General features: G+C 36.1%; 1 protein-coding gene across 8 annotated transcripts in view; it reads right to left on the bottom strand.

The window, feature by feature from the left end:
- The window catches only part of Pde4d (phosphodiesterase 4D), a 1,369,518-nt gene that overhangs the window by 594,859 nt on the left and 760,259 nt on the right, over positions 1–14,400 (bottom strand). The gene's annotated exons all lie outside the window — the stretch shown is intronic.

The following is a 14,400-nucleotide window of genomic DNA, read 5'->3' as shown; positions in this document are numbered from 1 at the left end:
GCTCCCTCACAATGACTGAGCACAGTTATGATATTGCTTGTTCCCAGGAAAAAAGGGGACTCCGTGGATGGCCAGTATTGGTTTGAGGACTCATATGGGTTTGTCTAATCCAATCTAGATGTTCCATTCAACCCCCTCCCTCTGTTCTCCTCTCAGGTCCAATCAATCATGAGCTGAAGTCTAACTCAGCTGTTGCTGGCTCTCTCCCTATTTTCTCTTACAAGGCCATTTCCTAACATCTTTACATTTCTAATCCCTTATAAGAATCTGATTCTTGGAAGACTAGGCTAATGCAAAAACCACAGATTGTGCATGGAGCAAACAGTGGGATTTTAAGCAGAAGAGCAATAGGGACTTTTCATCGAGGACAGTTAGTCAGTTCCATAATTTGCCTCAAGGCGGATAAATCTTAGTTTCTTAACTGTCTGTGTCATTTCAAAGTTTACCAGTGACAGATTTCATAACTTCCTCTTGCAAATTGTTTCATAGTTTAATCGTCTTTCACATCTGACTTAGATCTATACTAAATCCCTTATGATTTCAGGTCATTTCTTCCAGTTCAGTCTTCTATGTTGATACATTGCAGCCCACTGTAGAAATACTAACTTAACTAGGTCAACTTTCACTCATAAGAGGAATTTCCGGTACAATATCCTGCACAGTCTTTTCAGGGCCATTTGCTGCTTTTTCTAGGTGATATAAAATTGTGCCTCATTAAAAGAATCTAATCACGGAATACCTGCTCTCTATACGCAGAAAAAAACCATTCTCCACTTGTAAGCAGAAACACCAGTGTGCTTACTTTAGAGACATTTTATGATTTGTAGTAGAAAGAAAAAAAATCCTCTACTACAAAAATCTTTCAAATAGTCTGCTTTCTACTGACAGAGTAAAAAACTCAATCTTCAATTATTTGGATTAAACATACCATTTTATCTAATTTAAAATAATGGATGTATGCTTTTTCTGCCAAAGAGTTGAAGGAGAGATGGAAAACATGTGGGAAGTGCTGTAATCTTTGCAGATCTCTGCTTGAACAAGATAAAGACATTTTTTTTTTTTGACTGCAACAAGCACACTGCCTGGTCCAGATTCTCCAAGAATGCAAAACAACATGTAAAACCCCAGCAGAAAGACTTACCCATCTGCAAAGAGCTTCAAAAATGAGGATGTACTTACCTAAAATAGAAAGAGAGATGACATTAGTGACGTTCATCACAGCTTAGGCACAGAGTGACAAACACATTCTAGAAGGCATTGAGAGCATCTGCTCCCCTCACCATTGCCAGACCCAGTTTCAGGGCTTTTGTTTATGACACACAGGCCAGATGGTGGTGTCTCTCTCATTGACCAAGTTTACTCTGAGTACACTTCATAGGTATTTGCTCAATAAATGCTGAAAAATATTATAAAAATCAGCTAGCCAAGCTCTGTGTTTTAATAACAACAGCAAATAACATCCATTGAGTACTTTCTTACCTACCAAGCTTAGTGTGATATATTATGTGTGCATTTCCTCATTTACTCTTCAGAAAATGGAGGTGAGGTAAATCTGATTATTATCCACATCACAAGTTCATTAACTTTGCTAAGGTCATACATCTACAAAGTGTTGGGGTTGGGCTTTTCACAGGCTCTCTACTCTATAGCATGATCTTATAAGCTTTATGCTCTTCTGCCAAAATGCAATGGAAAGGAAAGATCCTATCATTAAGAGTACTCTATTAAATAATAAAGGAATAGAATTAATCACAATGTTAGACCATAGGAAAATGAACAATGACTGAAGCCCAACAGCTACTCAATAATATCTGTTGGATGAATAAAAGAGTAAATAATAAGCAAATGAATGTCAGTGATATTTAATAAATGTACACTGGTTATATATCCCAACAAGGCAAATATTTGTACAACAAAGCACTCTAAAGTATAGGTTATTTCTTTCTTCCTGCAGATGGCCAGGTACCCCTGCTTTTTATGTTGGTCATCTAGAAGTGAGAACTGCACAATCTTGAATGAAAAGGATGACAGTTTGACCTAGAACAAATGGCCAATATGCTACAAATGATGGAGGTGTCAAATCCTCAAATGACATGTTGAACAACCTGAAAAATTCTTCAATTGTTCAGGAAAGAATCAACAAACATAATTTACTAGTTTTATTTTCTTTAGGTTTTAGATGGCTCTTTTGTAGAGCTTCTGATTAAGAAGGAAATGTTAAATATATAGCTGTGGAGAAATTGAACTAAGGGGTCTGGATTATTTGAAAGATCATGGCAAACTGAGAAACAAAAGAAATAGCTGGGCTTCAAATTAGTGGAGAGAGAATCAAGTTATCTTATATTTTAATATTCATAACCTATCCAAAGACTTAATTTTAAAAATAATTAGGCCCAAGAGCAAATTGATCTCTAGAAATGCAATTCTGTATTTCCATAAGTCAGCACCAGAGAAAAATAAATGACTGACAAGGTGGTGCTTTATTCAGATGTCCCAATTTTTACCTAAGGACTCAGTTTTAATATATTTTATGTGAAAACTCTTTAGACCTGTGATGTTTTTCCACTGATTACCCCCATATTATTTATAGATTTAGGCTATATGTAAAATGTAATTACTAAAACTAAGCCAGAAAAAGGAAGGTTGATTGTGCCTATTTCCTTTAAGATCAAACATAACCAATCTAAAAAAGAAATCACAAGTCTGAAATTTTAGTGAAACAAATGAAAGGAAACTTTACTCTGAATTCATTGTTTAGCTTTTTATTAGTATAATTTAATTGTACAAAGGTGTTTCATTGTGATATTTCTATACAAGAAATATTTCTATTTCTATTCAAAATATTAATTATGAGTAAGTTAAAAATGTATTCAGTCCCATTTTGATAACGAGCCTGGAGAACATGCAAGCAGCAAAGGAATTAACACATAAAGTTGGCAGGATTTGATGGAATGTACTTGTTGAATAAAAATGACCAATTTTTTTCTTTTACCAAATTCCTGTGATGACACTAAGGTTCTGGTTAATGATAGATCTGTCCATGGGCAGATAAAGGAAAATAGCCTAAATTACATCCTATTTCAACAAGTCTAAAATAATCTATGGATTAAGATTTATACCACTGTTCCATTGAATATTTAAATCAGTTCTATGAGATGAAAATAAGATATTAAAAGCTGATGACATAATGGCTGAAAGGAGTAGAGATGCTAGCATTTGATTTTATATTCAAGAGGAGAAAGACTTCAAGAAATAGTCATATTTGTTCACCAGACTGAGGCACAAATTTTTCCAGTCCTAAGCGTGTGGCACAATTACTTACCCAGCCCAACCCTAACTGCCATGCCAAATATATTGGACATCTGGCAGTTTCTTTCTCTTTCTTCTTTCTTTCTTTTTCTTTCTTTCCTTCCTTCCTTCCTTTTGACTAATTGGAAATTCAGTCGTTTCAATTCACAAACTCCCAATAACTCAGGATATTTACTCATTTACGTAGTATGTGCAGATTAGAGGAATGAGATACACACAGACTGGCCTCCTCTGCTGGGAGTATGACTAGATCAGCTTGAGGTGAAGTCAGTGTTCCTGGTTTACACGGTATCTATCCCTGGTTCTGTGCAGTGAGCCTCTGATCTTAAAGGAATTTTATTTTAATCTTCTTCAGAAGGCAAAATATTCATACATGAAACAACTCTTAAATGATACAAAACAACTTATAATTAAATATAAATTATATGGTAGAAGCATCAACTGCTACAGGAATTAAAAGAAAAGAGGAAAAGATGTTTCAGTTGTTGTATGGGATTATGGTAATATGTTGCAACTCGGTGGGAAACCATGGCACACTCTTGGATTTCTGTTATGGAATGTGTAGCCAGTATGTTATCTTCTGGCCAGCACTCACTACGTCCAGCTCAGAGATTTCTGGATTAGAGGGGAGCTGATTCAGAACCAAGACAAAGACTTGGTGGAACCAGGAGTCTACAGTGATTTTTTTGTTGTTTATTTACTTGTCTTTTGAGACAGAGTGTTGCTCTGTAGCTCATGCTGGCCTGTAACTTACTATGTTGCCCAAGCTGGTCTCAACTCTTGATACTTCTGTCTCCACCTCCTAAGTACTGGAATATAGGCATGAACTGCCACGCCTGGCATTTTTGAGGAGCAAGACAAAGTATACTCTGCAATCCTATGATCAATTCTTCCTACAAATCACAGACTGTCGATTGGCTATAGCAAGTAACCCACAAAGAAATCTATGTTTAAATGACCTTTACTAATCAGTATTATGAATGAATTTCACTAAAGCATGTTCAGTATCCATTCAATAACTACTCATGGAGGATCAACTCTGTGCCATAGACGTACATAATCACATTTCTTTTAAATTAAAGTCAAACACCTCATTTACACCCACCTGTGTTATACTGACATATCTAATTCAATTTGTCAGCTTCCTGGAACTATCCAAGATCTCTAAACCTCTAGATCACCTATTCCTTCAAAATTCAATGAAAAGTTCAAATTCCTGTTGCATACTTATTGGAGGACTGAAGCATGTATATTTTAATGATGTCTCTGTACTTTTGAAAAAACAGGGTCAACTCAATGACTATCTCTTTTAGAGAGTTTTCTATTACTTATCCTACCCACCAACTCCTCACTCCTTTTGTACTAGGTTTTGAACTCAGGGCTTCGTGCTTGCTAGGTATTCTTACTATTTGAGATATGCCCTGAGCCCTTTTTGCTTTTATTATTTTTAAGATAGGGTCTAACATTTATACCTGAACCTGCCTGGACCTCAACATTCTTATTTACACTTCTCTCATAGCTGGCATGATAGGCATATACCATCACACCAAGCTACTGATAGAGATGGGGTCCTGTGAACTTTTTACTCAGCTGGCCTCAAAATGCAAAACTCCTAATTTCTGCTTCCTGAGTACCGAGCATCACAGGCATGAGCCATAGTGATCATTCATCCCTCACTCTTAAAATTCCCTTCTCTATTTTTAAGTCCTCAAAGTACATTACAGTGTTTTTTCAAATCAGGAACGGCATCACTTATTGTAATATAACCAAATGTTGTCACTGTACATATCACCTCAGAGGTATGCAACATGTTTGTTGAAATGATTAAATTGTTCCCTTAGTTATCATATAAGCTAATTCCTCAGGCAGTGGTGAATCCACTCTTATTTGTGCTCTGACTCTGCATGATACATGTTGAACACTGCAATCCTTTCAGATGAATTACATACTAAGGGCGTGTCTGAAAATGGTGCATGTTTGATTTTAATCTTGTTAAAGTGATTTCAACTCAGTTTGTTTGGTTTCTCAAACTCACTTAAATTCAAAATATAGAACCATTATTTTAGGAACCATTATGTCCTAACACTTTTAGTTACTGTCTTTTTTCTTTTTAAAAATGAGAAAGTCAAATATGATTTCTGTGTACATAAGAAAGAAGAATGACTTAACTTTAAAAGGAGCCAAAATTAATTTCTTACAGTGGGTTTGGTGGTACACATGTACCATGCATTTTATACTCCCAACAGCCCTGGGAGGTAGGTACATCTATAGAATGAGTCATCTGAGATCATGTAGCCAAGAGCAGTAGAGGCAGAATTCAACCTACGCCATGTGTCAGACTCTCAGTGTATAACTGCTAATCTCTACTTCAATAAATTCATTTAACAATTATCTACCAAACGCCTGTCACAATTAATTGTTTGTTCTAGGGTAAGTCAGTGGCTAATACATCCTAGCCCATATTTGAAAGAGACTGACCATAAGCAATAGCAAAACATGTAAGTACATTGTATAGTATGAAAAAATGGCTATCAGTGCTGTGGAAAAAACTGAGTGAGGAAAACAGGAAGAATGGTGGTAGTGGAGAGGAGCACATTGCAATGGTAAGTAAGGTGGCCTGGATAGGCCTCATTGAAAGAGCATATCTGAGTTTTTTTTACAACTTGAGTTATATTTTTTATAACTTGAGTTATACTTGAACACATCTATTTAATGAGAAACCATTAAAAGTTGAGGACACAGTAAAGGATAACAACAGAGTAAAGTACTGAAGCTATCAACTAATATCTTTTAAAAGGTATTTATCCCATAAACATGTACTTTAGCCAATTTTGGACCATGCTTTATTATTTTGCAAGTTTCTTCACTGGGATAATTGTACTCCATACATCTTTATATCCCTCCACAATGCTCAGAAGAGTAGATGTTCTAATAATGAGTGTCTGTTGAAGAAAGGTATGTCTAATGGAAAGACTGAATGCATAAGAATATTTTAATCCGAAAAGAACGGTGATAAAATCAATTTTTTAAATGATTATCAGTAAGCAAACTTAAAATATAACAAGTCTTGAAAATAAATTCATGGAGTTCATCAAAGAGTCTTCAGATGATGACAATGAATAACATGTTTTGGACAGAATGGGAGTAGTTTTCTTAATGTTGAGACTGAAGGAGTTGAATGAGGAAGACTTCCTGATTGGGGATACATGGGATGAAGCTAAAAATCGGAGGAGACATTTCTCAGGTTGAATGAAGTTATTCATCCATTCATTCAGTATTTACTGTGACTCAACTATATACCTGAATTTATGTGAGTATATTCTATTTATGTGTTTATATTCTTGCTAATTAAACAAAAAGAAACATTATTAATTAATTATCATTGTGTTAAGTGTTATAAAAGAGCCATAGGTAGAGCCAAAAGGACAATCTTTTCCAGGGTGTCACAAAGGTAACCTGAAACATGAAACATGAAAGGCATGAAAGGGAAGAGGAAAATGAGAACTCCATAACATAGGTACTATGCTTATTCATCTGGTCTTGTCTATATTTTGGTATTATATGCACCAAACACATGCCATCACATCTAATCTTCACAAAAATGAGTACTTGTTTATTGCATCTCTTTAATGGATGAAAAAACTGAGGCTCAGAGAGGTAAAATATCTTACTCAAGATCACACAAGCTCTTAGCCAAGACTGAAAATGAATTACATCATTTTCTCAAGGAACTCAGTCTGATGAGGGTTCATACCCCTAAAGAACTAAATGGAGTGTCTAATATGGCAAATGTTACAAAACATTACAGAAAGCATTTAACCCAGTGGAAGAGAATCCTAATTTTGCTTGAAGCCTTCTCATAGGAACTGGCCTTTGACCTGGAACTGGAGTGGAGCAGCAGTATGCCAAGCAAAGGGAGAAGGAAGACAAGAGAAGGTCTGCCATGCTTGGTACACAGTAAGTAATTGCTGGTTGAGATGTATCTGAGAATGTGTTGGAAGGGAGAGAAATGGATTTATCTACCATTAAGCAGAAAACACGGAAATTATCTTGGACCTGACTTTCTGTATTATACTGTGGGCTACTCTCTGGCATGGACCCTTTGAGACTATTATTAACATGCAGAGTCACACAGAAGGAAAGCGATGTGAAGTATCACATATGCTCATACTCAAACCCATCACCATGAACTTTACCTACAAATTAACTTAATATTGTCTGAAAATACTGTCATATTAAATGTAAAAAGAATGTCAGCCCCATATGGTGCTTAGAGGTATTTTAGGTTTATTCACTTTTTACTTATTATTTCCAAAGTTGAAAGACAGCAAAAACATGAAGATACAGCATTTGCTTTAGAGTCCAAAAGCAAATCTATTTACAGCAAAGCCAAAATTATACATGCTGCTCTTATGATAGGGATGCCAGCATCAAATCATCCTGAAGACCTACATCAACAGGCATTTGGCTTGAAGAACGGCCTTCATTAGCACAGATTCTTACTTGTGAGCACAGATTTATATAAGGCCAAGAAATCTAATTTCCCTGTCTCTGAAAACTGAAAAACCACTTTGGAAGTTGCTTAATTTTCCTGAGAGTTGAGGTTTTACTTGATACTTGGTTTGAGATACCTCAAAGTAGGCAATTAGCTTGTGGATACACAGTGTACTTTGTACCTCTTCACTACCACATCTTCCATTGGCTCAAGCAGAACAGAAGGGTGTTCAATGTCAATGGTTTGGACCATTGGAGAACGTGAAGCAGAATTTCTTAATCCATTCATTTCTACTGTCTCTCAATCAATCAAATAGCTGGAAAGTGTAACACTCTCATAAGTCTATGACAACATTATAGTTTATTAGAACAAAAAGGAGGTATGTTAAAATTTCAAAACAAGTATTTCTAAGGGGAGAAGGGAGGGATAAGAATTAGGAATGTATGTTAATTAAGAATTTAGTACACTTAATGTGGCAATAAACTCTAACTTCATAGCTAGGAGTCACAAACAGTGTCTGAAAAATTAAAAAATAAAAAATTTAACTCTTCTGGTATCACCTAAAATTTTACAAAAGAACCAATAGAATCAGAACTTACTGGATTCTAAATCCAGTTTGAAAGCATGACATTAATTTTTTTTCCCCTATGGGTGTTATTTAGAAAGGTGGTAAGGAGTAGAAACTTAAAATGTAGTCTGTACAGCTAGAATGCCTGGTTTGAAGCACAGGTAAATCTGAATGTCCTAGGGTGGTAGCCCTTTTTAGTAATGATGATGGTGGTAATGGTCACTGCCATGATCTAGAAAAAAAAAGAGGAAGCTGGAAAGGGTGATTTTGTGATCAAAGTTAGTAGAATCTTCTCTGTGGATGATGGCGTTTGCAGTTTTCCTGATAGGACAAGAAATATTTTACATCTCTACCCCTTCCAAGTTGCATCAGAAGCAATTTTTTTTCAAAATCTTCCCACAGCTAGATTGATGCCAATTAAAGATCAGTATATACCTCATTTTAATCACCATCTAATAGTTCAATCCAATTTAGATAGGCTACCTCCTGAGAGAAACTTAATAGCTTCTTTTGCACAGGAATGATACAGTATTGATATGATGGTCTCAGGCAGGATCCCTTGAGATTGTATAGATAGTCTTAATCTAATAGTGTGCTGAAATGCCAATAGCTGCTCTACAAGGATCCCTGTTCACAAATTTCAATACCTTGAACAAAGACATTGCATAACATATCCAATTCTATTTACTTGCCAACTGGGAACATCTAGAAACCTAATAAAAGAGAGAACAAACCATTCAGAACCATGGGGATGAATGATCCCAACTCTGTGTGTTTTGGTTTAATTTGAAATCAATTAATTGCAAACAACTTTGTAGTAGTTTCTAACTAGTAAAACATTATACCACTTTACCATCACCCCAAATTTGGGCAATCTGTCAGGCACCGGTGGCTCATGCCTGTAATCCTAGCTACTCAGGAGGCAGAGATCAAAATGATCGCAGTTCAAAGCAAGCCCAGGCAAATAGTTTGCAAGACCCTTTGAAAATAAAAGTAATAATAATAATTTAAAAAAATCACAACAAAGTGGCTGGTGGAGTGGCTCAAGCAGTAAGAGTGTCTGCCTAGGAAGTGTGAGGCCCTGAGTTCAAACTCCAGTGCCACCATACACACACACACACACACACACACACACACACACACACACACACATTGAGCAATTAGGCCTTTGACATTTTCATTTTCCTGCTATAAATCATGCTGCTAAGGTTTATGAAAACAAATTAAATGAGATAATGCAATAATTTACCAATTAAAATGAGATAAGAATTCACCTTTCAGAGATTAAGTAGAATGGTCACCTCTTCATAATTCATATTTATTCAATACCAAAAATGATATGAGAAAAAAATCAACAAGTAGATGTCACAGGTACTTAAAATATCTAGTAAATAAAAAAGGAGAATAAATTTATAGATATATAAATATATAAGTGTATTTGTGTTTGGATATTTATTTATACTTACTTACCTGCTAGTTTTCTCTACCAGTACATTTGAAAGAACCTGAATTCCCTTCCTACCTTCATTCCACCTGCCCTCAAACATCACTTTCTTCTGGTCTTATTTATCAATCACCAATAGATGACCTGACTCCTCTCCCCCCCACTGCACTCTCAGAGCATTCCAGCTCTATCTACTACACATGTATGGAGTCAGTGTTCTATTGTCAGTCCTTAGCACCAGTAACCTAGCACAAGCACATGTGTGTTTTGCCTAAGCCATAGGAGTAACCTCTAAGCACCCATCTTGTTTCTTGTCTGTTTGTTGACATTTTTCCTCTAACATTTGACCTTGTCATATAACAACTTGAAATAGTTCCTGGTTCTAGGATGAACTCAAAGTCCTTAAAATGACATACAAGGTCCCTAGAACCTGGTCTTTGTGCGAGGATCACATGTTGCAATTGACTATTTCTAAATAAATTTTTATTAGGATATATTCACTATACAGGGGGGATTCACAGTGACAATTCTGATTAGACTTATATTGTACATTATTTACATCGCCCCCATCGTCTCTCCCTCTCAATCCCTTCACTGCCCCACTTCAAGCAATTGCAAGAGGTTTCTTAGTTCTGTTTCATATAGGTATATAAAGTCTATCAACCATATGCTGTCACTTTATCTCCTTCCTTCACCCTCCCCTTTCCACTAGTATCCCCCTCCCTCACACTGTTCCTTTGGTCACACATCCTATGGAGTTTTTTGCCTCAATGTCTCTGTTGCCACCACTGCAGAGAACGATGTGAGAAGGCAGGGAATAGATGCATTCATATATCAACAGCAACTTCATCTGGAAATAATATTTGATTTTCCGAGTATCTATAAATTAGGCTCTTCCTTTAAAAAATGTGATGGTGCTGAGGAAAGAAGACTAAAGCAATGTTTTCACTGGAAAATGCATCACACAGTACTGTAAGTGAAAACTGAACTTCTTAGCAGCCAATATGAGAAGGGCACACAATCTCTTATGTAATTTGGAATTATTCAGAAAACAGAGCTATCCTTGTTACTGGAGAATCAGGAAGAAATGTCTCCTATGATCTCATTAGAAAAACACTGAAACAATAAGCACTAGCTTTACCATAATATTTTGCAAATATGATATGATATCAAGAGTAAGAAAGGCATTTTGGAAGAATGCTTTAGAATAATCACCTAAAAGCCTCCTGCTCTTTACTATAAATCCACATGGATAAATTACCTCATGTAAACCACAAAGAACTGTGGATTTCACATCAATTTTATATCACCCATTGCATATCTCACTTTAGCATTTTTACATCAATTTCATATCAATCATTGCATATCTCACTTCAGCTTTGAGACACAACTATTAATAAAAAGAACATGTCATGTCTTATTTTTCAAAAATTTTTATTGCTCATATCCTTGGTGATTTTCAGACAATAAACACATTGTTAGTATCGCCCTCTGTGAAGAAAGTAGCTTACACTTCAAATAACCCTCACCAAAAGAACAGATGATCCATGCAGACTTACACAACGTTAACAATGGATGATCACTCAGAGAGGCACCTTTGGAAATTGAAGGGGAATCTGGCAGAGCTTCCTTTGTCCCCAGCCGACTTCTCAATGAAATGTTTCCACTTTGCACCCTTTGGGTTCAGTTGTTCAACCGGTTACAATTAGTTAGATGAGTAACTGGTTGAACAACTGTAACCAAAGAGCACAGATTGACATGCTGAGGTGTACTAGAGAGAGGTTTGCTAGTGGTGTTCAGCAGGGCTCTGTCTGTCCTCTTCAGTGTTTGCATGAATGACTTGGAGCAAGATACATACATTCAAGAGAAATTCATTAAACATCCATTCAGCATGTAGGACTTGCCTATAACAATGACAGTATGACAGGGAATGAGGGTACAGAGAAAACATTAGTTATATGTCCCTGGCACCAGATAGGGAGACAGAGGAAAGAGAAAGGGAGGGAGAGAGAGAGACAGAGAGAGAGAGAGAGAGAGAGAGAGAGAGTAATATGTGCCTTCTAGCTAGGAACATTTGAACGAAGTAAAATATTTCCAGGGATGTGAAGAGAGGTAACCTTCACAATTTACAAATTTCCCATTGGAATGAATATTCAATCACTGTCAACAGTATGGAGCACATGTCTTGCATTTTACCTTCATTTAGTCAAGCACACATTATTACATAGGTGACATATTAACATGTCTTATTTAACAATATAAAAAAGAAAACACAAAAGCCCTATTTCATTAAATTGAAAGCAGATGTATTCTTGGGGAAACTTATTCTTTCAGATGGGATGTTGTCTGTCTGTAATAATTACTTCATTTCCCTAAATCACTTAATAGGTCTACCATGGACAGACTTCTACATCCTGGTAAATGTTGCTCATTTTATCATTTTAATGTGAAGGATTCTTTTGCAATTCTCCAGCATTGACTGAGAATTTGAACAGTTGTCAGCATTACGCTTAACACTGGACAAAAATGGTAAGGAACACAGTTATTCTCAGAGAATCCACTTTTCCTTTGTGTTTCTTTGCTACAGTTCTTAATCCAATGAGATTAGTTTGTGGGTATTTTCTGCTGTTCCAGAACCTGTTTTTTTTCCCAATTTTAGTATGAAATTTAGTATTTACAAGACTGTGTGTCCATAAACAGTATCCAGTGGGGTCCAACTGTGGGCTTAAGGGGTGGCTCTCACATTTCAGACTAAGTGATAACATAGATATAAAAGAATCATAATCCAACTTACTGCAAAATGGAAAAAAATAGGACCAGGATATTTGAAAATATTTTCTTTGAATATATGTGTCTTTCCATTGGATTTATTTTGGTTTCCTAAAACTCTGTAGAACTGAAAACTCCAAGTGCAGATATTTGTCAAATCTGTTTAAAACCAGGCTTCCCTTATTTACAAAAGGCAGTTTTTACAAGACAACTATCAAGAATAAACACAAAAAGAAACGAAAACTTTTCCATTTCTAGCAATTTGCCAGAGTAAACTGGCTGTATATTGAACACAGCTGTCTCTGTGAGAGATTTTTCTTCTTTTCTTTTTTTCTGGAATTTAATATTGACTGTGCTCTTGTGGCATGAATATAGTCAATGAAAGATTGTCCTGGGCTTGATAAGAAGAGAGGCCAGAAGCAATTGCTCCCACGGGTCTTTCCCCTCCTTAATAACTAAACTGCCATCTGCAGCCTCCTGAGTAAAAGCCCATCATTTGTCATGTCAATTACACACAAACACAATGTTCTAGGACTTTTCTTGCCACTTTTCTTAACCTGAGGAAGACACAGGCCCAAGAGGGAGGTGGTTCTAAAGATAAAATTGAAAGTAAGAAGGCAGAGCTCACATGTAAACACAGGAAAGAGCCTCTTGTTCCTTGCTCTTCTCACTTTCCATCAACCGTTGAAAACTCTTTCTCGATGAATTGAATTCTTTTCAAAAGAGAAAAACCGTGACATTTTCCCTTGGGCACCAGTACATATATATGCTTGCACATGTTATATTTTGTTTAATAATAATACTGATCAGAATTAGGTGCTTTTAGCATCTAATAAATTAAGAAGACATTTCCTGCTAATATGCCTAAGAGCCCATTTAGGTTAATATTAATAGTTAAATTTTATCAGGCTCTTAACTTTGTGGGAGGAATTGTCTACAGGGCACACATTATGGTATTTATTCTTCCCCAAAATTTGATGTAATAATGCTTGGCATAGCCATCTAGAGATCTTATTCTTTGATGGGAACAACTATTCACAATGGTAGATTGCAGCATAATGTTGAAAGGCTGTGCTCTGGAATTAGATGGCCTATATTTGAATTCTAGCTATAAGAAATTGAGCAAGTAACTAAACAAAAACACTAATACTACCAAATCTTATAAGATTTCATCACTTGATCAATATCTCTACCTGCACTTTGATCTCTGTCTGATACACTTCCTGAATTATGGGATATTTTTCAGAACTGCAGATATGAGATACAGATTCTGGCATTCCTAAAGATACCAGTGATGAGTTTTCCTGTCACCAGTTTAAAGCTATTTGGCAACACTGGGAATATGAATAATGCTAGGATATCATAAACACCGTGATTAAACCAAAGGACTGAAGAGTAGTGACTGACACCTATAATCCAAGCTACTCAGGAGGCAGAGGCAAGAATAGTACAAGTCAGAAGCCAGCCCAGCAAAACCATACCTCAAAACAAAACACAAACAAAAGGGCTGGGGCTTAGCTCTAATGGTAGAGCACTTGTAAGTATGAGGCCCTGGGTTCAATCCCCAGTATCAGACAAAAACAAACAAAAAAATCCAAAGGGCCAAATCAACAAAAGCTTGACAGTCTATGGTCAAGTTCTGAGGCCATCAGATATAAGAACTAAAAATATCTATCCACTAGACAAGAATGAGAACACAGGTCTATGCAAGCTAAGTTCTTCTCCAAATGTGGTTTATAGAGGTTTCATGGACTCTATCATCTTACGTGTGTGGTTTAGAAAGAACTTGATTCTGCAATGCATCATTTTTACAAG

Source organism: Castor canadensis, chromosome 6, assembly GCF_047511655.1.
Source record: "Castor canadensis chromosome 6, mCasCan1.hap1v2, whole genome shotgun sequence".
Lineage (NCBI taxonomy): Eukaryota > Metazoa > Chordata > Mammalia > Rodentia > Castoridae > Castor > Castor canadensis.
Note: the sequence above shows the minus strand (reverse complement) of the source record. Positions and strands in the feature narration are given on the sequence as shown.